We start from the raw sequence: 25,083 nt of genomic DNA, 5'->3' as shown, positions 1-25,083 counted from the left end.
ATCTCGCGCGGTTTTGACGTCCACGCCCCTCTTCTTCCCGCGCGGCGTCCTGGAGATGGCGTCCGATGGCGGGAAACAGCTGCAGATGGCGGGAAGACGGCAGAAGACGGCAGGAAAAGGTCCAAGATGGCGTCTGATGGCGGGAATCGGCTCCGGATGGCGGGAAACGACTCCGGACGGTGGGAAACTTCGCCACAGGTAAATTACAAAAGTCTTTTTCAGGCACGCAGTACCCGGTGGTTGCGGGCACGAAATCCTGCCGACTACGCCAAAGCTGACTCGCCCCCTGAGCCGTGGGGCACTCGGATCCGGGCAATTAGGGAAACGGTGGGAGTAGTAGTGGCAACCCGGTTCCGTGGCTCAGGGTGGTCAGGCCAGTGGTAGTCCGTTATGTGCTGATGTTTATGTCCGACTACGCCACCCGTGGATTGCGGTTATTAGGAACCGCCGCTGCATGCAGACCGCTGGGGCTGATGAGGTGTGCAGCTAGGGTAGTGTGACTCCCAACGGGAAGAGTGCGGCCCCAGGGCAGTATAGTGGATGGTGGGAGTGATGGTAGTGAGAGTCCCAGTGCTGATAGTGCTGGAGGAGCAAGGAGCACACAGACAACAGGTTGCAGTCCAGGGTCTTTACTAAAACAGGTAAACTGACCCACAAACAGTCCCAGCTAGGAGGGGACCTGGATGTCTGAGAGCAACGGGGAAATTGGCCCTGGTCAGGGTGAGGGTGTAGGCCTACCGTGCTTTCTGCGCTCCTTCTGGCTATCTCCTCGTTATAGGGTAACTGCCCACGTTTCCAAGCTTTCCGTGTATTCTCGCCTGTATGGCCTGCGACGTGGGTTCCTTTCTGCTCCCAGCCTTGTACGGCTTTACTGGTCCCTTCGGCTGTGGCAGGGCCTCCAGGCTTCTTAGGCCAAGGAATATACAGTCCCCTGCGGACTGGTTATCTGCTGGAGGATGTAGAATCCTCCCAGCCTCAGACACCAAAGTTTGGTAAATTAAGTCCTTTATCTGCCAGGACAGGCTCTCTTCGCCTCTTGTCTCTGGCTTGTGGCTCTCGTCCTGCCACACTTCCTCTTAGGTGCAATACAACTGTCTGTCCCTGCTCTGCTCTGGGACACGTCTCATTGCTGAGACAGGCCATCAAGTTCTCCCTAACCCTGCCCCCAGCACCAGCTTTTATAGGGGCAGCCTGCTCCCCCTACTGGCCTGAGACAGGAGGCATTGCATGCTAATGTTCCCCTGACTAGAGAACCTCCCCCTTGCTCTCAGACACAGCTTTATTTACACTTGTGGCATCCAGGCCAGGGTGACACACTTGCACTTGAAATATGGCCTTTTAGGCTCGTGGAGGTGGAAGCTTTCCAGCCGGGTATCCATACACGTCCCCAGCCACCATTATTTCTCCTGGTGTTGTCCCCGCCTTCCACCAGCACGGGTCCCAGAACTTTACCCGTGCCCTCCTCAGCGCACTTAGTGTGAAGGACCGCCTAACCACAAACACATGGACAAGTGAATGTGGCCAGGGATGGTACATCTCACTGACACATTTCACTGGGTTAATATTCTGGAAGCCGGGACCCAGTGGGACCTTGGGACGGAATGCGTACTCCCGACGCAGAGGATTGCAAGCCCTGGGTCAACCAGGGTTGCCCCCACATTCTACAGCTCCTGCACCACCTCCTCCTCTTCAGCCTCCATCTCCATCACTTGATTCATTTTTTTCAGGAGATATTCCAGATTATGTACTAAAACTTTGTGGGTGCCAATAACAATAAGCAGCACTGTATGCTTAGTTGACAAACCACACACCATTGCAGAGTTGTTGAAAGCTGTGTCAGAGAACCTGGTGGCGGCTCTGAAGCTAGGCAAGCTCACACGCGAGCCATTCCTGGCCCATGTGCTCAACTTAGTGGTTCAGCTGTTTCTCAAAACCTACCCAGGTCTGCCACAGCGACTTGTGAAAGTACGCTGCATGTGTGCCCATTTCAGAAAGTCAGCTACAGCTTTCACCGCTCTGGCAGGGCTTCAGCAGCTTTCAGATCACCGACTAGTGTGCGATGTGACCACGGATTGGAAATCAAAGTTGCAGATGTTTGGAATGATTTTGAGCAGCAGAGAGCAGTTGAGTACCAGCTTCAATACGCCCGTCGGCATTCAGGTCAGCCTCCGCACATAAGAGCTGATGAGTGGGCATGAATGTCTGACATCTGTGCCGTCCTCCAAAACTTTGAGGACTCCACCAAGATGGTGAGCGGCGATGGCGCCATAATTAGCATCATCATCCCGCTTCTCTGTGTACTGGAACAATCGCTGCTCACAATTAAAGAGGAGGCATTGCAGGTGGAGCAAGGAGCTATACAGGGTTATGCTACTCAGCCCAGCCTCATCTCATCCCGACGCGGATTGGGTGATAATGAGGAGGAGGAAGAGAACATGGACAAAAGTCCTCTTGATGAGAACAGGGAAGTCTTGGCTGTTGGCAGTCTGGCACACAAGCCGACTTGGGCATTACAGAAAACTGGCACGGCACGAGAGAAGTCTTGTAGACAGAGGTGTGAGGTTCTGATTAAGGAGAATGTCAGTCTTAGATCAGTTGCAGAACGGAGGGCATGGGAGGGGTGATACACAGAAATGAGGGAAGAGATATAGGCCGGTGCAGAACTGTGGAGAGCTTGGTGGGTGAAAGAGATGAGTTTGTATTGTATTCTGTAGTGATTGTTTAACCTAACCAGTGCAATGACTCGCAAAGGGTAGAGGCTTCGGTGAAGCGGCTTAATAATAATAATTAGGGTTGAGCGAGTATGTTCTGTCCGAGTATGCTCGGGTCGAGCTCCAAGTATTTACAGCTGCTCAGTGATATGGTTGAATCGCTCCCGGGTGCATGACTTGCAACTGTTTGACAGCTTTATTACTTGTGAGGAATGTGTAAGAAATAGACATTACTTCCATGTAATAAAACTGTCAAAACAGTCGCAAATCATGCACACGGGAGCGATTCAACCATATCACCGAGCAGCTATAAATACACGGAGCTCGGCCCGAGCATACTCGCCGAAAGGGTTAATAGAACATACTCGCTCAACACTAATAATAATCTTTTTATTTATATAGCGCCAACATATTCCACAGCGCTTTACAATTCAGACAATTTATAGACATTATGGGCACTGTCCCCATTGGGGCTCACAATCTACATACCCTATCAGTATGTCTTTGGAGTGTGGGAGAAAACCAGAGAACCCAGAGGAAACCCATGCAAACACAGGGAGAACATACAAACTACTTGCAGATGTTGTCCTTGGTGTGATTTGAACCCAGAACCCCAGCGCTGCAAGGCTGCAGTGCTAACCACTGAGCCACCGTGCTGCCCTTTATAGAAATACGACTCTGGCTGCTACATTCAGAAAGGATTGGAGAAGAGAGTTTGTTTAGAGGGAAATTGATTAGAAGATAGCTGCAGTAATTAATCAGAGACACAGTAAGAGTTTTTACAGTATCAAAGGTGCGAAAAGGTTGAATTCTGGATATGTTTTTAAGGTGCAGGTGACATGTGTGGGAGTTATGGTGGCACCACCTAAAAGAAATTGCAAAGTCAGGTATAGGTAGGATAGTAAAAGTCAGATATAGGTAGGTTAGTAAAAGTCAGGTAAAGGAAAGGTAGGTTAGATGGCTACGTGCGGCCTCCTGCTGTGTATAGATGGCTACGTGCGGCCTCCTGCTGTGTATAGATGGCTACGTGCAGTCTACTGCTGTGTATAGATGGCGCCGTGCGGCCTCCTGCTGTGTATAGATGGCGCCGTGTGGCCTCCTGCTGTGTATAGATGGCGCCGTGAGGCCTCCTGCTGTGTATAGATGGCTATGTGTGGCCCCCTGCTGTGTATAGATGGCTATGTGCGGCCTCCTGCTGTGTATAGATGGCATCGTGCGGCCTCCTGCTGTGTATATGGCTACGTCCGGCCTCCTGCTGTGTATAGATGGCTACGTGCGGCCTCCTGCTGTATATAGATGGCTACGTGCGGCCTCCTGCTGTGTATAGATGGCTACGTGCAGCCTCCTGCTGTGTATAGATGGCTACGTGCGGCCTCCTGCTGTGTATAGATGGCTACGTGCAGCCTCCTGCTGTGTATAGAGTGCGCCGTGCAGCCCCCTGCTGTGTATAGATGGCTACGTGCGGCCTCCCGCTGTGTATAGATGGCTGCGTGCTTCCTCCCGCTGTGTATAGATGGCTACGTGCTTCCTCCCGCTGTGTATAGATGGCTATGTGCGGCCCCCTGCTGTGTATAGATGGCTACGTGCGGCCTCCTGCTGTGTATAGATGACTACGTGCTGCCTCCTGCTGTGTATAGATGGCTACATCCGGCCTCCTGCTGTGTATAGATGGCTACGTGCAGCCTCCTGCTGTATATAGATGGCTACGTGCGGCCTCCTGCTGTGTATAGATGGCTATGTGCAGCCTCCTGCTGTGTATAGATGGCTATGTGCGGCCTCCTGCTGTGTATAGATGGCTACGTGCAGCCTCCTGCTGTGTATAGATGGCGCCGTGCAGCCCCCTTCTGTGTATAGATGGCTACGTGCGGCCTCCTGCTGTGTATAGATGACTACGTGCAGCCTCCTATTGTGTATAGATGGCGCCGTGCAGCCCCCTGCTGTGTATAGATGGCTACGTGCGGCCTCCTGCTGAGTATAGATGGCTACGTGCGGCCTCCTGCTGAGTATAGATGGCTACGTGTGCTCAATATTAAGTCATCCAATGTTAGGCTGTGTGCCCACGATGCAGAAATGCTCCAGATTTTTTTTGAGCGTTTCTGCATCTCCCTGGCAGAAAAAACGCATGCGGATTGTACATGCGGATTGTACATGCGGATTGTACGTGCGTTTTTCCTGCCAGGGACAAGCGGATGTGATGCGTTCTTCACATGCATTTTCGCATGCGGGTTGTCAAGCGTTTTCCAAGCGATTTTAGCATCACTTGGAAAAGTACTTGACAACTTGGTCACACTATATAAATACATGCAACCGGCAAGGATTTATATAGTGTGACCGAAAGAATGGTAAAAAATAAATATACTTACCTTCTGATGGCCTGCCGACGTCAGCGGTCGCGTGACCCGTCACATGACTAAATGACGTCACCACAGGTCCTTTAGTCTACCGCGAGCTGCCGGCGAGCCAGGACGCATCGGATAAAGACACCGGGGGCCATCAGAAGGTAAGTATAATATTTATTTTTTATTTTATTCTTTTTTTTACAGGTTCCATGGTACTCGGGTCCGGAGGAGAGTCTTCTGTTCTCCAAACCCGGGTACCATCCGCACATTGAAACGCATGGAATCCGCATCTACAGATGCAGTGAAGCGGATACCATGCGTTCCAATGCAAGTCAATGGCGGCGAAAACGCAGCTCTTCCGCAAAATAATTGGTAGTGCTGCGGATTTTTCCACAATGATACCAAGCGGAAACGCTTAAAAAACCCATAGTGGGCACACAGCCTAAAAAAAAATATTATAAATTATTATTATAATTAATATATTAATATTGTGCCAAATTAATTTCACGTGAACTATCACATGATCTATCACAGGTGATCATGTGACATGTGATACATCAGGTGTGCGTGTGTGTGTGTGTGTGTGTGTGTGGGGGGGGGGGCGCCTTCTAAACTGCCCGGGGCCCTTGCTACTCTTAATCCACCCCTGCACCCTCCACACTACTTATATGCACATGTAGCTCTTTCACGGGCTGTTCCTCCATTACTGAGAAATCAGCTTTTAAATTGGTATGCAAATGAGGCTGAAGAGCTATGGTAGATCTGAAGCCTCTGAACGGTATAAGTATATACAGTACAGATAAATCCAGAGTCTTATCGGTGACATGTTCTTGCTGATCATAGTCATTCACTTTCCCTTCTCTCCTCTATTTAGCCCAGATCACCGTGATAACTTCTTCCATCCACGATGTGTCTCTGCAGAACTTAATGCACAGACGTCTTTGGATTATTATTTAACCGGCACTTTTCCCACTTTTTCCCACCTCTACACAAACTGCATAATGCTATAACCATCTCTAGTGCCCTGGAGAGTAATAATGCCCTCTCTGTTGCCCCACACAGTAATAGTACACCCCTCTTTGCCTTTATACAGTAATTGTGTCCAGCTCTCTGCCTCCATATACTAAAAGTCTCACGTCTGAGCTTCCACATGGTAAAAATGCCCCCATTGTGCTACTATATAGAAATATTAATCTTTCTAGGCACATTAAGGAATAGTTCCCACTCTGTGCCTCTATATAGTAATAATGCACCCCTCTGTGCCTCCATATAGTAATAATGCCCCCTCTCCCCTCTGTGCCTCCATGTAGTAATAGTGCCTCCTCTGTGTCTCCATATGGTAATAATGCCCCCTATGTGTCCCCATATAGTAATAGTGCCCCTTCCGTGCCTCCATATAGTAATAGTGCCTCCTCTGTGTCTCCATATAGTAATAGTGCCTCCTCTGTGTTTCCATATAGTAATAGTGCCCCCTCCGTGTCTCCATATAGAAATAATGCCCCCTCTGTGCCTCCATATAGTAATAGTGCCCCCTCTGTGTCTCCATATAGTAATAGTGCCCCCTCCGTGTCTCCATATAGAAATAATGCCCCCTCTGTGCCTCCATATAGTAATAATGCCCCCTCCGTGCCTCCATATAGTAATAGTGCCTCCTCTGTGTCTCCATATAGTAATGATACCCCCTCTGTGTCCCCATATAGTAATAGTGCCCCCTCCATGCTTCCATATAGAAATAGTGCCTCCTCTGTGTCTCCATATAGTAATAGTGCCTCCTCTGTGTTTCCATATAGTAATAGTGCCTCCTCTGTGTCTCCATATAGTAATAGTGCCCCCTCCGTGTCTCCATATAGAAATAATGCCCCCTCTGTGCCTCCATATAGTAATAGTGCCCAATCTGTGTCTCCATATAGTAACAGTGCCCCCTCCGTATCTCCATATAGAAATAATGCCCCCTCTGTGCTTCCATATAGTAATAATGCCCCCTCCGTGCCTCCATATAGTAATAGTGCCTCCTCTGTGTCTCCATATAGTAATAATGCCCCCTCTGTGTCCTCGTATAGTAATAGTGCCCCCTCCGTGCCTCCATATAGCAATAATGCCCCCTCTGTGTCTCCATATAGTAATAGTGCCTTCTCTGTGTCTCCATATAGTAATAGTGCCCCCTCCATGTCTCCATATAGAAATAATGCCCCCTCTATGCCTCCATAAAGTAATAGTGCCCCCTCTGTGTCTCCATATAGTGATAGTGCCCCCCTCTGTGTCTCCATATAGTGATAGTGCCACTTCTATTCCTCCATATAGTAATAGTGCCCCCCTCTGTTTTTCCATATAGTGATAGTGCCCCCACTGTGCTTCCATATAGTGATAGTGCCCCTTCTATTCCTCCATATAGTGATAGTGCCTCTTCTGTGCCTATATGCAGTATGTCCATATACCAGGCATAGTGCTCCTCTGTAATTCTATATATTACTAGTGCCTCCATACAATTGTAATCCCCCCTTTACATCCTCCCATCCAGTGCCCTGGCAATAAAATAAAAATAAATGAAAACTCCCTTCTCCCACAACGAGTGGTGCTGTCCTTGTGCCGCAGTCTGTAGCTGCAGGCGGTGCGATGGAGTGATGTCATTGCGCTGGAGAAGCCTATAATTCAGGCATGTGCTGCGAGGACTGGCAGATGGTGGTGCAGGGGGCTGTATATAATGTATGGACAGACAGGTGGGAGGTATACAGACATGTAATATGTGCACCGCTCATTTAGACATAGACAACAGAATCAATTACATTTTATAATATATATTTGGGATAAGAAATTTTTACCCCAAGGAGGCGGAGGCTCGTAAAGTGCCTGCCGCACCCAGAGCACTTAAAGGGAAGTTGTCATGTCAGATAACGCTATCAACCTGTTTGGTTTTGAACCTGCAGGTCGTATTACAGGTAAGAGTGCTATCTATGAAAAACACTGTTAGCTTTCCTATGCAGAAAATTCACGAGCTTTTATCAGAGTGCTGACTGCTGTTATGTTCTGCAGCTTAGAACTAAAGAATAGGAGGGAAAAGCTGTCCCTGCACTGAGACTCAGCTAAACTCTACGCTGGGGTGGGTGCTCTATTCCTTGTGAATAGCCCCACCGAAACTCCTGCACTGAACTCAAACAAAGACCTGAAGGAAGGGGAAAAGGGGTCCCTAACAGATCTAAGGACTAGGAGAAAAAACAGGAGACCTCCTAATAGAAAAGTTAGTTGCAGAAACGAAGATTAAAGGGAACAAAACTGGTGGAACAAGAAGTCCCAGCATATCAATTGTCCAAAGCACAGAGAACTTAGCAAGGAAACTTAGCCAGAGCACAAGCGTAACAACACTGATGTCTAGCGGGGAATGGGAGACAGGTGCTGAGTAATAAAGAGTGAAGAGATCACGTGACCAAGACACCCAGCACCAGAGGAAAAGACTAGAAGCCAGCAAACCACAACAAGATGGCCGATAGTAAAACAATATAGATTCTAACACCTGCCTTTTTTATATTTTATACAGTGGACCTCACTACGGTTTCGAGGAGATCGCACCCAATATTCCACGGTGCGGCTATTATTTGTTTTCACATATTTTTCTCTATCTATCCAGATCATCCTAATTTCTAGTTTTCATCTTTATGTATCTCATTTTCTATGTTATCTATCTATGTCAGATCAATGTATTTATTATGGTTAATAAAAGGCTGTAAAAGTAAGTATAAGTAATGAAAAACAAATGGAGGGTCAATTTCTAACTAAATCACATGACTGTGTATAAAAAAAAGCATGTTAGAGAGGCAGAGCCTCCCAGAAGCAAAGATGGTCAGAGGTCACCGATCTGTGAACAACTGCGTCTAATAATTGTAGAATAATTTCAGGAAATTTTTCCTCAATGTGAAATTACAAAGACTTTGAATATCTTCCATCTACAGGCCATAAAATCATCAAAAAATTCTGGAAAAATCCATGTGCACAAAGAATGGGGCTGATGGTCAATATTGAATGCTCATGATGTACGGACCCTGAGAAGGCTCTGCATGATATCAAGACATGATTCAGTCATCCAAGTCACTGCATGGGCTCAAAAAAATTTCCAGAAATCATTGTCTGTGATCACAGTTCACCATGCGTTCCACAAATGTAAATGACAGCTCTATCATGCAAAGAAAAAGCAGAATATCAGCACAATCCAGAAACGCTGTAGTCTTCTCTGCACTCATTTATAATGGACTCAGGCGAAATAGAAAACTGTTCTGTGGTCAGAAAAATCAAAATGTGAAATTCGTTATGGAAACCACAGACGCTGTGCCCTCAGAGTGAGAGGGACCATTCAGCTTGTTATGGAGGAGACGGACCATCCAGCTTGTTATCAAGGAGAGGGACCATCCAGCTTGTTACGGAGGAGAGTAAACATCCAGCTTGTTATGGAGTTAAAGGATCATCCAGCTTGTTATGGAGAAGAAGGACCATCCAGCTTGTTATCATGGAGAGGGACTATCCAGCTTGCTATGGAGGAGAGGGACCATCCAGCTTGTTATGGAGGAGAGGGCATTTGCAGCTTGTTATGGAGGAGAGGGACCATCCAGCTTTTTATCAAGGGGAGGGACCTTTATCAAGGAGAGGGACCATCCAGCTTGTTACGGAGGAGAGTAAACATCCAGCTTGTTATGGAGTTAAAAGATCATCCAGCTTGTTATGGAGAAGAGGGACCATCCAGCTTGTTATCATGGAGAGGGACCATCCAGCTTGTTATGGAGGAGAGGGACCATCCAGCTTGTTATGGAGGAGAGGGCATTTGCAGCTTGTTATGGAGGAGAGGGACCATCCAGCTTTTTATCAAGGGGAGGGACCTTTATCAAGGAGAGGGACCATCCAGCTTGTTACGGAGGAGAGTAAACATCCAGCTTGTTATGGAGTTAAAGGATCATCCAGCTTGTTATGGAGAAGAGGGACCAGCCAGCTTGTTATCATGGAGAGGGACAGTAGTGTAGCAGACCTATCTTTCGTCAAACTCAATTTGACAGGTGCCACGCCCCCTATCAAAGTGTATCAAAGTGTCTAGCCACACCCCTCATCCCCTCCCCTATCAGTTTGTGTGTTGTATCTTATTCATCATTTTATATGAATTTTATATGAGTTTGATGCTGCTATCTGATTATTTACTCTTATTTGATAGTGTATGAGTTTATCTGAGTTACAACTACCCCCCCAAGTATATAAAGTGTGTGTTTTATACGGATGTAAAAAGCAAAGACACAGTAAAAGTATTAAGCGATTTTATAGCCTCAACATTTTATTCTCATTTTATATGAGTTTTATAGCCCAAGACTTTATTCTTATTTGATAGGCTGATACTTATTGCTTGGGCATATTATGTATATGGCCAAGTTACAACTACCCCCAAGTATATAAAGTGTGTGTTTTATACGGATGTAAAAAGTAAAGACACAGTAAAAGTATTAAAAGATTTTATTTTTTTAAAGATAAATACATCTCCAAGACATTTCAAAGACAAAAACCACACTTTCACAAATGGTGAGATTCATGAATCAGGCATGTTACGCATATTGAACCAATTTCTGAACACGTTGAAGGATGGTGATGCAATTAGCTGTGGCCACACAGGGAAGTGTAACATTTATAGTTCTTCACAGACCAGATACCGAAAGATGGTGAAGCAATTAGTTGTGATCACAAAATCGCACACATCTCTGCTTATAAAGACAGCTTTTATTATTATACTTTGAATGTGCAGATAAGAGTGATGTTACAAGACCTGAGACTATTGCATCATTTTCACGCTTATTATCACCAAAACACTTTAAGACCTTATTGAAGGACAAACCACGGGCTAGATTAAGTTTATAGCCTCAACATTTTATTCTCATTTTATATGAGTTTTATAGCCCAAGACTTTATTCTTATTTGATAGGCTGATACTTATTTCTTGGGCATATTATGTATATGGCCAAGTTACAATTATCATTTTATATGAGTTTTATATCCCCATACTGTTTATTTGATAGTGTGGATCTTATTGCTTGGGCATATTTTCTATATGGCCAAGTTACAACTACCCCCAAGTATATAAAGTGTGTGTCTTATACGGATGTAAAAAGCAAAGACACAGTAAAAGTATTAAAAGATTTTATTGTTTTAAAAAATAAATACATCTCAAAGACATTTCAATAATATAAAAATCCTTACAGAATATTATAAAAAGTATCACAAGTACAATTAATATACAATTCTTACAAAATAATATAAAAAGTGTTACATTCACATGTACCAAAATGCATGTAATAATAATAATATACATTATTACATTTCTTGCAGATTAATATAGAGTGTTACAATTCAGTCAGATCATTTATCCAATACAGCACTTACATCGTGAGCCACATGGATTGTAGTAATGGTAGAGACCTTTTTTTTTAGGCAGCAAAATTCCTTGTGTGATACCTAATGATGGAGAGTGTAAAGATTGAATTGTGCGGGTTGGTGTGGATACCGTCCGGGGTGTAGATACATCGCTACCTTCACTGATGGAAATTTTTAATCCATCTAAAAGCTGTCTAGTAGTGGGATTGGCCACAACTGTAGATGGAATATTTAGCTCTGCCATTGCCTGCATAAATGAATCCCAACCCCGAGGCAGATTCCTGCTGGTCAGGGCATGGCTCTGTGTTGTACTACGTACCAAATCCAGCAAGTTAGATCCTGGTATTACAGTTCCTTTGAAAATAAATTCGCTTTTATCATTCCAGGATGTAACATTTTTATTTTGCAGCAGCCTGTTTAGTAAAAATTCAGCATTCTTTTTCTATCGTTGGTTTACATGGCTTACAATTTCACTGACCTCTTGATTTTTATCAGGGCCTGAATTTGGCAATTGTTGCTGATCAGATTCAGGAGGGCTAACGAGATTTAAAGTTGTTACTTCTTTTGAACTGTGCCTCGCATGTACCAAGTATCGTTGTAGCACGGAACTATACATTTTAATTTTCACATCATCGGGTATGTCACGACGTTGTAAAACTGCGCTAATTTCATCATCAAGACAACGAATAACACCAGACCCTCCACAAATCTGATGTGGGGAAAAGAGAGAGAGATTTCATCATATAGTTTTTGCCAGCATGAATAAAACCAAACAATATTATTGGGTTTGTGAGAAAAATGAGTTTCAATATTATGTAACAGCTGTTTTACAAAATAGCTCTTTCCAGAATTAGACGGGCCGGCTAGAATGCAGGAGAATGGGTGTTGTAGCCGTGGATCCATCACAATACTCAACTAATAGCCAAATGGCAGGGTGGTGAAGTCGTCTAATAGGCACCGCTTTGTGTAAACGCACTTTTGTGTTTTGCGCAGTGGCCTTGTTTCAATGTCCCAGTACTTTTTATTTCTCACAATGCCCGGCTGTTCTACGACAATTCGCTTCTGTGTTTCTGTGTCAGAATTATGCGGGTAGTCCAGAACTAAATCTTTCAGACTGCTAAAATTAATAGATTGAGTGTTACCGACATTTAGTGTTATACCCTTAACTTTTAAGACAGTTTTACCAGTGTTGAGTTTGTATCCGTAAGTTTTGGGACCCGCAGATACAAACTCTGTGATGTGAGTGTCATCGGGTATCTCACTGGTCAGGTCACCCAGGTAATCGCCTAAAGTCGGCTGCCACTCACCTTCCCTCTGCACAAAAATAACCGAATCTGTGTCGTGATAAAGACACCTCTCCTGCAACCGGCCCAGCAGAGAATAGAGCTCTAGCCGGGCATACGCGGTTGTAAAACACGCTATAAAAATGTTTGTGTTTTTGTTGACCGTGTGGTGTCCTTTTGCATATTTCCAGTTAATGGTTGCAGTTTCATCATCAATGAAATGTAACATTGAAATGTCATAGTAAGGTAGAAACACATGCTGAAAAAGCATCGGGGTTGCTAACAATGCTGGTACATGGTAAATTAGATCTCTGTGCAAACTTTCCCCATAAAGAATTTAAGAAAAGTTTGGAGATCTGTCTCTTTGCAGGATTCACGCCTATATTTTCAGGCCGTAATTGTACACCTTCTTTTTCAAGAAAGGAGTCAATGTACTGTTTTTTCTTGACAACGTCACTGCACCAGCTGGGATAACCCGAAGCCTCCTGCTTATCCCGAAGATGTAATTTAATGTAGGGGGCAAACAGATCATCAGTGCTGTTAGGAAAATGCCATATTTCGTAGATGTGTGCGATCCTATACCCTTTTTCTATGGCCAGCTCAAGCTCTATAGTGCACCATGTACCTGTCGGGGAATGCTCTTCATCACTATGTGCACAAACATCCGTTTGTGAATTTACAACGCATGTGTAGCAAAGGGGGAACATTAACTTTTTGTTGAGTTTTACAGGGAGAACTGGAAAGAATAAATCTCTCGGAGGGTAGACCTTGACTTTAGCAATGCCAAAGTATTTTTTAATGAAACCAAAATCATCATAGATGATATCTGGGTGGCCTACAGGGTATGTTTTAGTTTTGTTTACAAAGGGATAAAGACTGGTGAAATCATAGTAATGTAATGTCTCCCCATCTCTCAGACTGTGATAGAGTTTAATGGCGTTAGTTCGCCCGCCATAAAGAGCATCGCGTGGGTCTAAAGGTGTTGGGAATTCCATTTGGAGAAGAAATGTTTGAAGGTTAGAATCTTTTTCAACCATTTCACCCCAGTCGTGCTCCCACATCACTCTTACGCTGTATCCGCAGCACTGCAAGTAACGCTTTTTAGCTAAAAAGGCGTAATATAACTGGCCATAAGATGTATTTGTGACTTTATTTGTGTCATTTTCATTGTAACATACAGGACACCCATGATAAAAACAACCCTGAAATTCAAATGCTACATGCTGTTTGTTAACATAGGCGTAACCATCTAAAAAATATCTCCCGACTTGTTTTTCGCCGCCCCTCAAAGCATGCTGAATGGTAATGTTCTCTGTATGTGCTACATACATGACCCACTGTATAGCGGGTGACGAGTAGTGTTTTTTTGTCTTGTGATAATTATCACCGGGTAAAATGGCGATGGTTTTTTTTTTTGGTAGAAATTTAAATCTGTACATTGCCATACATACAAAGGCCAGGGTGATGAGTTGAAAAGGATCAACACATCGGGACACTACAATTTTTTTCTTTTGCAGCTTACAGTATGTTTTAACATTTTTTCTCGTCATTTCCATAATACGCTCTCTGTAAAGTTCACACGAGCGTCTCAAAATCTCAACATCTTGCTGACAATAAGATTTTAGCTCAGCCTTAAAGTCAAAAGTTGAATTTTTCCCGGCCTTTTAGCTGCTTTAGAATCGTGGTTGGTTCTAGCAACAGACCCCGCATGAAGCAATTTGCCGCCTGTATAAAAATTTTGTATTTAGTTTCATGTGTAAATACATATGAACAACTGTTGTTTTTCAAAGAGACGTGACCTTTTCTTTTCCTATTCATCAGGTGGTGTGGTGTTCTCGACTTTTTAGGTGGATTAGAAGTCAGCGTGTTTTCCGGCGTATACGTCGCCTGCAGCACCCCTGCATCTGTATACATATTAGAATTTACATTCATGTATAAATACACAGGATGAAACATTGTGTAAATAGATAGGTGTGTGCATATATGTATTTATATAGTTGGAGCATACCACTGATCGGCTGTTGTAAATTAGTTTCGCTTGTCTCTCCTGCAGTGCTGGTACAGGCCATAGTTTCTGCAGCTGCGATACCAGTAACATCAATATTCATATCTGCTAGAATATCGTCAAGCTCGCAATCCATATACGCCGCTTTAACAAGAAAGAATGAAATATAAAAATAATATATAAAACATCTACATATAATTGAAATAAGATAATAACAATTCTAGCTATATTCGATGTAATGCATACCTAATTCTGTATCTGTAAGCATGTCAACGTATGGATCCACAAAATTTTGTCCTTCCATCTAAAATAAAATTAAGTATGTGTGAATTTTCTGTGCTACCTGTACTAAATCTATAGTAATACAATAGTGATTTGAATGACGACTGCCTGCATTCAAGTACGGTATAATACTGAAACTAGCAAATTTTCTGCATTTTATATAATTAATATAACTTTAAAAGAAGTAGATTATGTTACACATCATGTAAATTAAAAGCAGCCGCATAAATACCACTATATTAAGCAAGCAAAACTACCAAACTAATACAGGGTAAACTCTTTATACATGATTAAACACTGTGCAGTGAATGCTCTATTTAGTGATCATTAACATCTAGTAACTATTATGTTATTTCAGTTGTAGCATATTGAATATATGACTAAATTATTAAAACAAATAATACCTTTAACTATGCACGCTTAAACATAATTAAACAACTGGGTATAGTGGTAAGACAAAATAACTAGATAATGCGTAATGGGCTGATTATACTTACGTTTAGACCCGATCTGAGCTGTGAGGAATGTTGCTATGGATCAACACTTTCTGTCTCAGAGCTGTGTGTCATGCTATCAGGCTGGAAGAATACATGAATATAAAGGAGGCTACCAGAAAAACACACCTTCTGTTAACTCCCACAAACACCCACAAACACAGCCCAGTTACGCCTCTCCACAATGATTCTTGATTGTACGCGAGCTTGACGATATTCTAGCAGATATGAATATTGATGTTACTGGTATCGCAGCTGCAGAAACTATGGCCTGTACCAGCACTGCAGGAGAGACAAGCGAAACTAATTTACAACAGCCGATCAGTGGTATGCTCCAACTATATAAATACATATATGCACACACCTATCTATTTACACAATGTTTCATCCTGTGTATTTATACATGAATGTAAATTCTAATATGTATACAGATGCAGGGGTGCTGCAGGCGACGTATACGCCGGAAAACACGCTGACTTCTAATCCACCTAAAAAGTCGAGAACACCACACCACCTGATGAATAGGAAAAGAAAAGGTCACGTCTCTTTGAAAAACAACAGTTGTTCATATGTATTTACACATGAAACTAAATACAAAATTTTTATACAGGCGGCAAATTGCTTCATGCGGGGTCTGTTGCTAGAACCAACCACGATTCTAAAGCAGCTAAAAGGCCGGGAAAAATTCAACTTTTGACTTTAAGGCTGAGCTAAAATCTTATTGTCAGCAAGATGTTGAGATTTTGAGACGCTCGTGTGAACTTTACAGAGAGCGTATTATGGAAATGACGAGAAAAAAATGTTAAAACATACTGTAAGCTGCAAAAGAAAAAAATTGTAGTGTCCCGATGTGTTGATCCTTTTCAACTCATCACCCTGGCCTTTGTATGTATGGCAATGTACAGATTTAAATTTCTACCAAAAAAAAAAACCATCGCCATTTTACCCGGTGATAATTATCACAAGACAAAAAAACGCTACTCGTCACCCGCTATACAGTGGGTCATGTATGTAGCACATACAGAGAACATTACCATTCAGCATGCTTTGAGGGGCGGCGAAAAACAAGTCGGGAGATATTTTTTAGATGGTTACGCCTATGTTAACAAACAGCATGTAGCATTTGAATTTCAGGGTTGTTTTTATCATGGGTGTCCTGTATGTTACAATGAAAATGACACAAATAAAGTCACAAATACATCTTATGGCCAGTTATATTACGCCTTTTTAGCTAAAAAGCGTTACTTGCAGTGCTGCGGATACAGCGTAAGAGTGATGTGGGAGCACGACTGGGGTGAAATGGTTGAAAAAGATTCTAACCTTCAAACATTTCTTCTCCAAATGGAATTTCCAACACCTTTAGACCCACGCGATGCTCTTTATGGCGGGCGAACTAACGCCATTAAACTCTATCACAGTCTGAGAGATGGGGAGACATTACATTACTATGATTTCACCAGTCTTTATCCCTTTGTAAACAAAACTAAAACATACCCTGTAGGCCACCCAGATATCATCTATGATGATTTTGGTTTCATTAAAAAATACTTTGGCATTGCTAAAGTCAAGGTCTACCCTCCGAGAGATTTATTCTTTCCAGTTCTCCCTGTAAAACTCAACAAAAAGTTAATGTTCCCCCTTTGCTACACATGCGTTGTAAATTCACAAACGGATGTTTGTGCACATAGTGATGAAGAGCATTCCCCGACAGGTACATGGTGCACTATAGAGCTTGAGCTGGCCATAGAAAAAGGGTATAGGATCGCACACATCTACGAAATATGGCATTTTCCTAACAGCACTGATGATCTGTTTGCCCCCTACATTAAATTACATCTTCGGGATAAGCAGGAGGCTTCGGGTTATCCCAGCTGGTGCAGTGACGTTGTCAAGAAAAAACAGTACATTGACTCCTTTCTTGAAAAAGAAGGTGTACAATTACGGCCTGAAAATATAGGCGTGAATCCTGCAAAGAGACAGATCTCCAAACTTTTCTTAAATTCTTTATGGGGAAAGTTTGCACAGAGATCTAATTTACCATGTACCAGCATTGTTAGCAACCCCGATGCTTTTTCAGCATGTGTTTCTACCTTACTATGACATTTCAATGTTACATTTCATTGATGATGAAACTGCAACCATTAACTGGAAATATGCAAAAGGACACCACACGGTCAACAAAAACACAAACATTTTTATAGCGTGTTTTACAACCGCGTATGCCCGGCTAGAGCTCTATTCTCTGCTGGGCCAGTTGCAGGAGAGGTGTCTTTATCACGACACAGATTCGGTTATTTTTGTGCAGAGGGAAGGTGAGTGGCAGCCGACTTTAGGCGATTACCTGGGTGACCTGACCAGTGAGATACCCGATGACACTCACATCACAGAGTTTGTATCTGCGGGTCCCAAAACTTACGGATACAAACTCAACACTGGTAAAACTGTCTTAAAAGTTAAGGGTATAACACTAAATGTCGGTAACACTCAATCTATTAATTTTAGCAGTCTGAAAGATTTAGTTCTGGACTACCCGCATAATTCTGACACAGAAACACAGAAGCGAATTGTCGTAGAACAGCCGGGCATTGTGAGAAATAAAAAGTACTGGGACATTGAAACAAGGCCACTGCGCAAAACACAAAAGTGCGTTTACACAAAGCGGTGCCTATTAGACGACTTCACCACCCTGCCATTTGGCTATTAGTTGAGTATTGTGATGGATCCGCGGCTACAACACCCATTCTCCTGCATTCTAGCCGGCCCGTCTAATTCTGGAAAGAGCTATTTTGTAAAACAGCTGTTACATAATATTGAAACTCATTTTTCTCACAAACCCAATAATATTGTTTGGTTTTATTCATGCTGGCAAAAACTATATGATGAAATCTCTCTCTCTTTTCCCCACATCAGATTTGTGGAGGGTCTGGTGTTATTCGTTGTCTTGATGATGAAATTAGCGCAGTTTTACAACGTCGTGACATACCCGATGATGTGAAAATTAAAATGTATAGTTCCGTGCTACAACGATACTTGGTACATGCGAGGCACAGTTCAAAAGAAGTAACAACTTTAAATCTCGTTAGCCCTCCTGAATCTGATCAGCAACAATTGCCAAATTCAGGCCCTGATAAAAATCAAGAGGTCAGTGAAATTGTAAGCCATGTAAACCAACGATAGAAAAAGAATGCTGAATTTTTACTAAACAGGCTGCTGCAAAATAAAAATGTTACATCCTGGAATGATAAAAGCGAATTTATTTTCAAAGGAACTGTAATACCAGGATCTAACTTGCTGGATTTGGTACGTAGTACAACACAGAGCCATGCCCTGACCAGCAGGAATCTGCCTCGGGGTTGGGATTCATTTATGCAGGCAATGGCAGAGCTAAATATTCCATCTACAGTTGTGGCCAATCCCACTACTAGACAGCTTTTAGATGGATTAAAAATTTCCATCAGTGAAGGTAGCGATGTATCTACACCCCGGACGCTATCCACACCAACCCGCACAATTCAATCTTTACACTCTCCATCATTAGGTATCACACAAGGAATTTTGCTGCCTAAAAAAAAAGGTCTCTACCATTACTACAATCCATGTGGCTCACGATGTAAGTGCTGTATTGGATAAATGATCTGACTGAATTGTAACACTCTATATTAATCTGCAAGAAATGTAATAATGTATATTATTATTATTACATGCATTTTGGTACATGTGAATGTAACACTTTTTATATTATTTTGTAAGAATTGTATATTAATTGTACTTGTGATACTTTTTATAATATTCTGTAAGGATTTTTATATTATTGAAATGTCTTTGAGATGTATTTATTTTTTAAAACAATAAAATCTTTTAATACTTTTACTGTGTCTTTGCTTTTTACATCCGTATAAGACACACACTTTATATACTTGGGGGTAGTTGTAACTTGGCCATATAGAAAATATGCCCAAGCAATAAGATCCACACTATCAAATAAACAGTATGGGGATATAAAACTCATATAAAATGATAATTGTAACTTGGCCATATACATAATATGCCCAAGAAATAAGTATCAGCCTATCAAATAAGAATAAAGTCTTGGGCTATAAAACTCATATAAAATGAGAATAAAATGTTGAGGCTATAAACTTAATCTAGCCCGTGGTTTGTCCTTCAATAAGGTCTTAAAGTGTTTTGGTGATAATAAGCGTGAAAATGATGCAATAGTCTCAGGTCTTGTAACATCACTCTTATCTGCACATTCAAAGTATAATAATAAAAGCTGTCTTTATAAGCAGAGATGTGTGCGATTTTGTGATCACAACTAATTGCTTCACCATCTTTCGGTATCTGGTCTGTGAAGAACTATAAATGTTACACTTCCCTGTGTGGCCACAGCTAATTGCATCACCATCCTTCAACGTGTTCAGAAATTGGTTCAATATGCGTAACATGCCTGATTCATGAATCTCACCATTTGTGAAAGTGTGGTTTTTGTCTTTGAAATGTCTTGGAGATGTATTTATCTTTAAAAAAATAAAATCTTTTAATACTTTTACTGTGTCTTTACTTTTTACATCCGTATAAAACACACACTTTATATACTTGGGGGTAGTTGTAACTTGGCCATATAGATAATATGGCCAAGCAATAAGTATCAGCCTATCAAATAAGAATAAAGTCTTGGGCTATAAAACTCATATAAAATGAGAATAAAATGTTGAGGCTATAAAATCGCTTAATACTTTTACTGTGTCTTTGCTTTTTACATCCGTATAAAACACACACTTTATATACTTGGGGGGGTAGTTGTAACTCAGATAAACTCATACACTATCAAATAAGAGTAAATAATCAGATAGCAGCATCAAACTCATATAAAATTCATATAAAATGATGAATAAGATACAACACACAAACTGATAGGGGAGGGGATGAGGGGTGTGGCTAGACACTTTGATACACTTTGATAGGGGGCGTGGCACCTGTCAAATTGAGTTTGACGAAAGATAGGTCTGCTACACTACTAGGGACCATCCAGCTTGTTATGGAGGAGAGGGACCATCCAGCTTGTTATGGAGGAGAGGGCATTTGCAGCTTGCTATGGAGGAGAGGGACCATCCAGCTTTTTATCAACGGGAGGGACCTTTATCAAGGAGAGGGACCATCCAGCTTGTTATCGAGGAGAAAAAACATCCATCTTGTTATTGAAGAGAGGAACCATCCAGCTTGTTATGGAGGACATGAACCATCCAGCTTGCTGTGGACGAGAGAGACCATAAAGCTTGTTATGGAGGAGAGAGACCATAAAGATTGTTATGGAGTAGAGGAACCATCGAGCTTGATATGGAGGAGAGGAAACATCCAGCTTGATATGGAGGAGAGGAACCATCCAGCTTGATATGGAGGAGAGGAACCATACACCTTATCATGTAGGAGAGGGTCAATCCACCTTGTTATGGAGGAGAGGGACCATCCAGCTTGTTATTGGCACACAGTTCTTTATCTCTGATAGTATCTGGCTGCATTAATGCCTATTATAGGGACAGCACTCACATGAAATGCACCATCAATGCTGAGCCTTACGTGTAGAGATGTTATAACAACATCTGCTCCATCCAGACAACGTCTATTTCAGGGAAGACCTTGTATATGTTGACAGGACAATGGTAAACCACATCCTGCATCCATCACACACCACGGCTCTGCAGAAAAAGAGTCCTGGTGATGAACCGGCCACCTGCAGTCCAGACCTTTCACCAATAGAAAATATTGTGAGCATCATGAAACAAAAAATCCGACAAAGGAGGAGCAGTGAGAATCCGACATCAGACAAGAATGGGTCAACGTCCTTCCCTCAGAACTCCAGCGATTATGTCCTCCCTTCCCCCAATGGGGGAAATCCCAAAGCAATTAGGACAACAGTAGAGAAAAACAGGAGCTAAATACCCCATAAGTAATAGCAACAACAAATATAATGCGCATAAAATATGTATTAACTTTATTAAACACTTAAAAAAAATAATAGAGTATCATGAAAAGTATACATGGTTGCTGGTGAAAAACACAAAAAAGTGTAACCACACTGGCAAAGTTCAGATGTCAATACAACAGAAGCAACTGAATAAATATATAACACATGAAACCACATGAGTGTATCAGTCATGTATGGTGACAATCACTGATACAAAAAAAATCCCATCTCAAATGAGTGGTAATAAGATGTTAGGCATAATAGATCCCAGGTGGGAAAAAGGCTCTGTCACAAGGCAAATGCCAGACAGTCCTCATGCTATGATAGCAGTAGTGTGTATAATGCCATACGAATAGCGTCACATGTAGGAGTATGTGCTGTCATGTGTCAAAAGGACACACATTCAGCTGAAATGTATTGCAGCGCACAGACCCTTCGGGTCCATGCACGGCGATACATGCTGCCAGCCAATCAGAGGCCAGACGCTGACGTCATGCGCTCCCGTCACTTGTACTCTGAAGTCAGCTGCCGGCTTCAGAAGAGGATGCCGCTCGGAGGGGGAGCGCAGGGCAGGGGAGTATTTATTTTTTTCTTTCTAAACCAGTGAGTACATGGTGACCATACTTCTACAGAGGTGACTATGGGGAGTGCATTATACTATATGGAGGATATGGGCTTTGTATTATACTAAGATGGAGGACTATGGGCTGTGCATTATATTATATGAAGGATATGGGCTGTGATTTATACGAATACGGAGGACTATGGGGGTGCATCATATTATATGGAGGTGCAGTATACTATATGGAGGACAATGGGGAGTGCATTATACAATATGGAGGACTATGGGAGTGCATTATACTATATGGAGGACTATAGAGAGTGCATTATACTATATGGAGGACTATGGAGAGTGCACTATACTATATGGAGGACTATGGGGAGTGCATTATATAATATGGAGGACTATGGGGAGTGCATTATACTATACGGAGGACTAAGGGGAGTGTATTATACTATATGGAGGACTATGGAGTCCATTATTCTATATGAAGGACTATGGGGAAGAGCATTATACTATATGGAGGACTATGGGGTGCATTATACTACATGGAGGACTATAGAGAGTCCATTATACTATATGGAGGACTATGGAGAGTACATTATACTATATGGAGGACTATGAGGAGTGCATTATACTATATGGAGGACTATGGGCTGTGCATTATACTATATGGAGGACTATGGGGAGTGCATTATTCTATATGGAGGACTATGGGGAAGTGCATTATACTATAAGGAGGACTGTGGGCTGTTCATTATACTATATGGAGGACTATGGGCTGTGCATTATACTATATGGAGGACTATGGGGAGTGCATTATACTATACGGAGGACTAAGGGGAGTGTATTATACTATATGGAGGACTATGGAGTCCATTATTCTATATGAAGGACTATGGGGAAGAGCATTATACTATATGGAGGACTATGGGGTGCATTATACTACATGGAGGACTATAGAGAGTCCATTATACTATATGGAGGACTATGGAGAGTACATTATACTATATGGAGGACTATGAGGAGTGCATTATACTATATGGAGGACTATGGGCTGTGCATTATACTATATGGAGGACTATGGGGAGTGCATTATTCTATATGGAGGACTATGGGGAAGTGCATTATACTATAAGGAGGACTGTGGGCTGTTCATTATACTATATGGAGGACTATGGGCTGTGCATTATACTATATGGAGGATTATGGGGAGTGCATTTTTCTACATGGAGGTCTATGGGGAAGTGCATTTTACTATATGGAGGACTATGGGGAGTGCATTATTCTTTATGGAGGACTATGGGGAAGTGCATTATACTATATGGAGGTCTATGGGGAGTACATTATTCTATATGGAGGACTATGGGGAAGTGCTTTATACTATATGGAGGACTATGGGGATTGCATTATACTATATGGAGGACTATGGGGAGTGTATTATACTATATGGAGGACTATGGGGTGCATTATTCTATATGGAGGACTATGGGGAAGTGTGCTATACTATATGCAGGACTATGGGCTGTGCATTATACTATATGGAGGACTATGGAGAGTGCATTATACTGTATGGAGGACTATGGGGAGTGCATTATTCTATATGGAGGACCATGGGGAAGTGCATTATACTATATGGAGGACTATAGGGAGTGCATTATACTATATAGAGGACTATGGGGTGCATTATTCTATCTGGAGGACTATGGGGAAGTGCATTATACCATATGGAGGACTATGGGGTGCATTATTCTATCAGGAGGACTATGGGGAAGTGCATTATACCATATGGAGGACTATGGGATGCATTATACTATACGGAGGACTATGGGATGCATTATACCATATGGAGGACTATGGATGCATTATACTATATGGAGGACTATGGGGGTGCATTATACCATACGGAGGACTAGGGGGAGTGCATCATACTATATGGAGGACTATGGGGAGTGCATTATTCTAAATGAAGGACTATAGGGAGTGCAATATAATATATGGAGGACTATGGAGAGTGCATTATACTACATGGAGGACTATGGTGAGTGCATTATACTATATGGAGGACTATGGGGTGCATTATTCTATATGGAGAACTATGGGGAAGTGCATTATACTATATGAAGGACTATGGGCTGTGTAGTATACTATATGGAGGACTATGGAGACTGTATTATACTATATGGAGGACTATGGGGAGTGCATTATTCTATATGGAGGACTGTGGGAAGTGTATTATGCTATATGGAGGACTATGGAGAGTGCACTATACTATATGGAGGACTATGGGGAGTGCATTATACTATATGGAGAACTATGGGCAGTGCATTATACCATATGGAGGACTATGGGATGCATTATACTATATGAAGGAGTATGGGGGTGCATTATACAATATAGAGGACTGTGGGGAGTGCATTATACTATATGGAGGACTATGGAGAGTGCATTATACTATATGGAGGACTTTGGAGAATGCATTATACTATATAGAGGATTATGGAGAGTGCATAATACTATATGGAGGACTATGGGGAGGGCATTATACTATAAGGTGGACTATGGGGTGCATTATTCTATATGGAGAACTATGGGTTGTGCATTATACTATATGGAGGACTATGAGTTGTACATTATACTATATGGAGGACTATGGAGAGTGCATTGTACTATATTTGGGACTATGGGGAGTGCATTATTCTATATGGAGGACTATGGGGTGCGTTATACTATGTAGTGGACTATGGAGAGTGCATTATACTATATGGAGGACTATGGGGAGTGCATCATACTATATGGAGTACTATGGGGAGTGCATTATACCATATGAAGGACTATGAGATGTATTATACTATATGGAGGACTATGGGGTGCATTATTCTATATGGAAGACTATGGGGAAGTGCATTATACTATATGTAGGACTATGGGCTGTGCATTATACTATATGGAGGACTATGGAGAGTGTATTATACTATATGGAGGACTATGGGGAAGTGCATTATACTATATGGAGGACTATGGGGAGCGCATTATACTATATAGAGGA

Source organism: Phyllobates terribilis, unplaced genomic scaffold (assembly GCF_046119375.1).
Source record: "Phyllobates terribilis strain yellow unplaced genomic scaffold, ASM4611937v1 Scaffold_19__1_contigs__length_20705806, whole genome shotgun sequence".
NCBI classification, from domain to species: Eukaryota; Metazoa; Chordata; class Amphibia; order Anura; family Dendrobatidae; genus Phyllobates; species Phyllobates terribilis.
The sequence above is the reverse complement of the archived record's forward strand: the minus strand, read 5'-3'. Positions refer to the sequence as shown.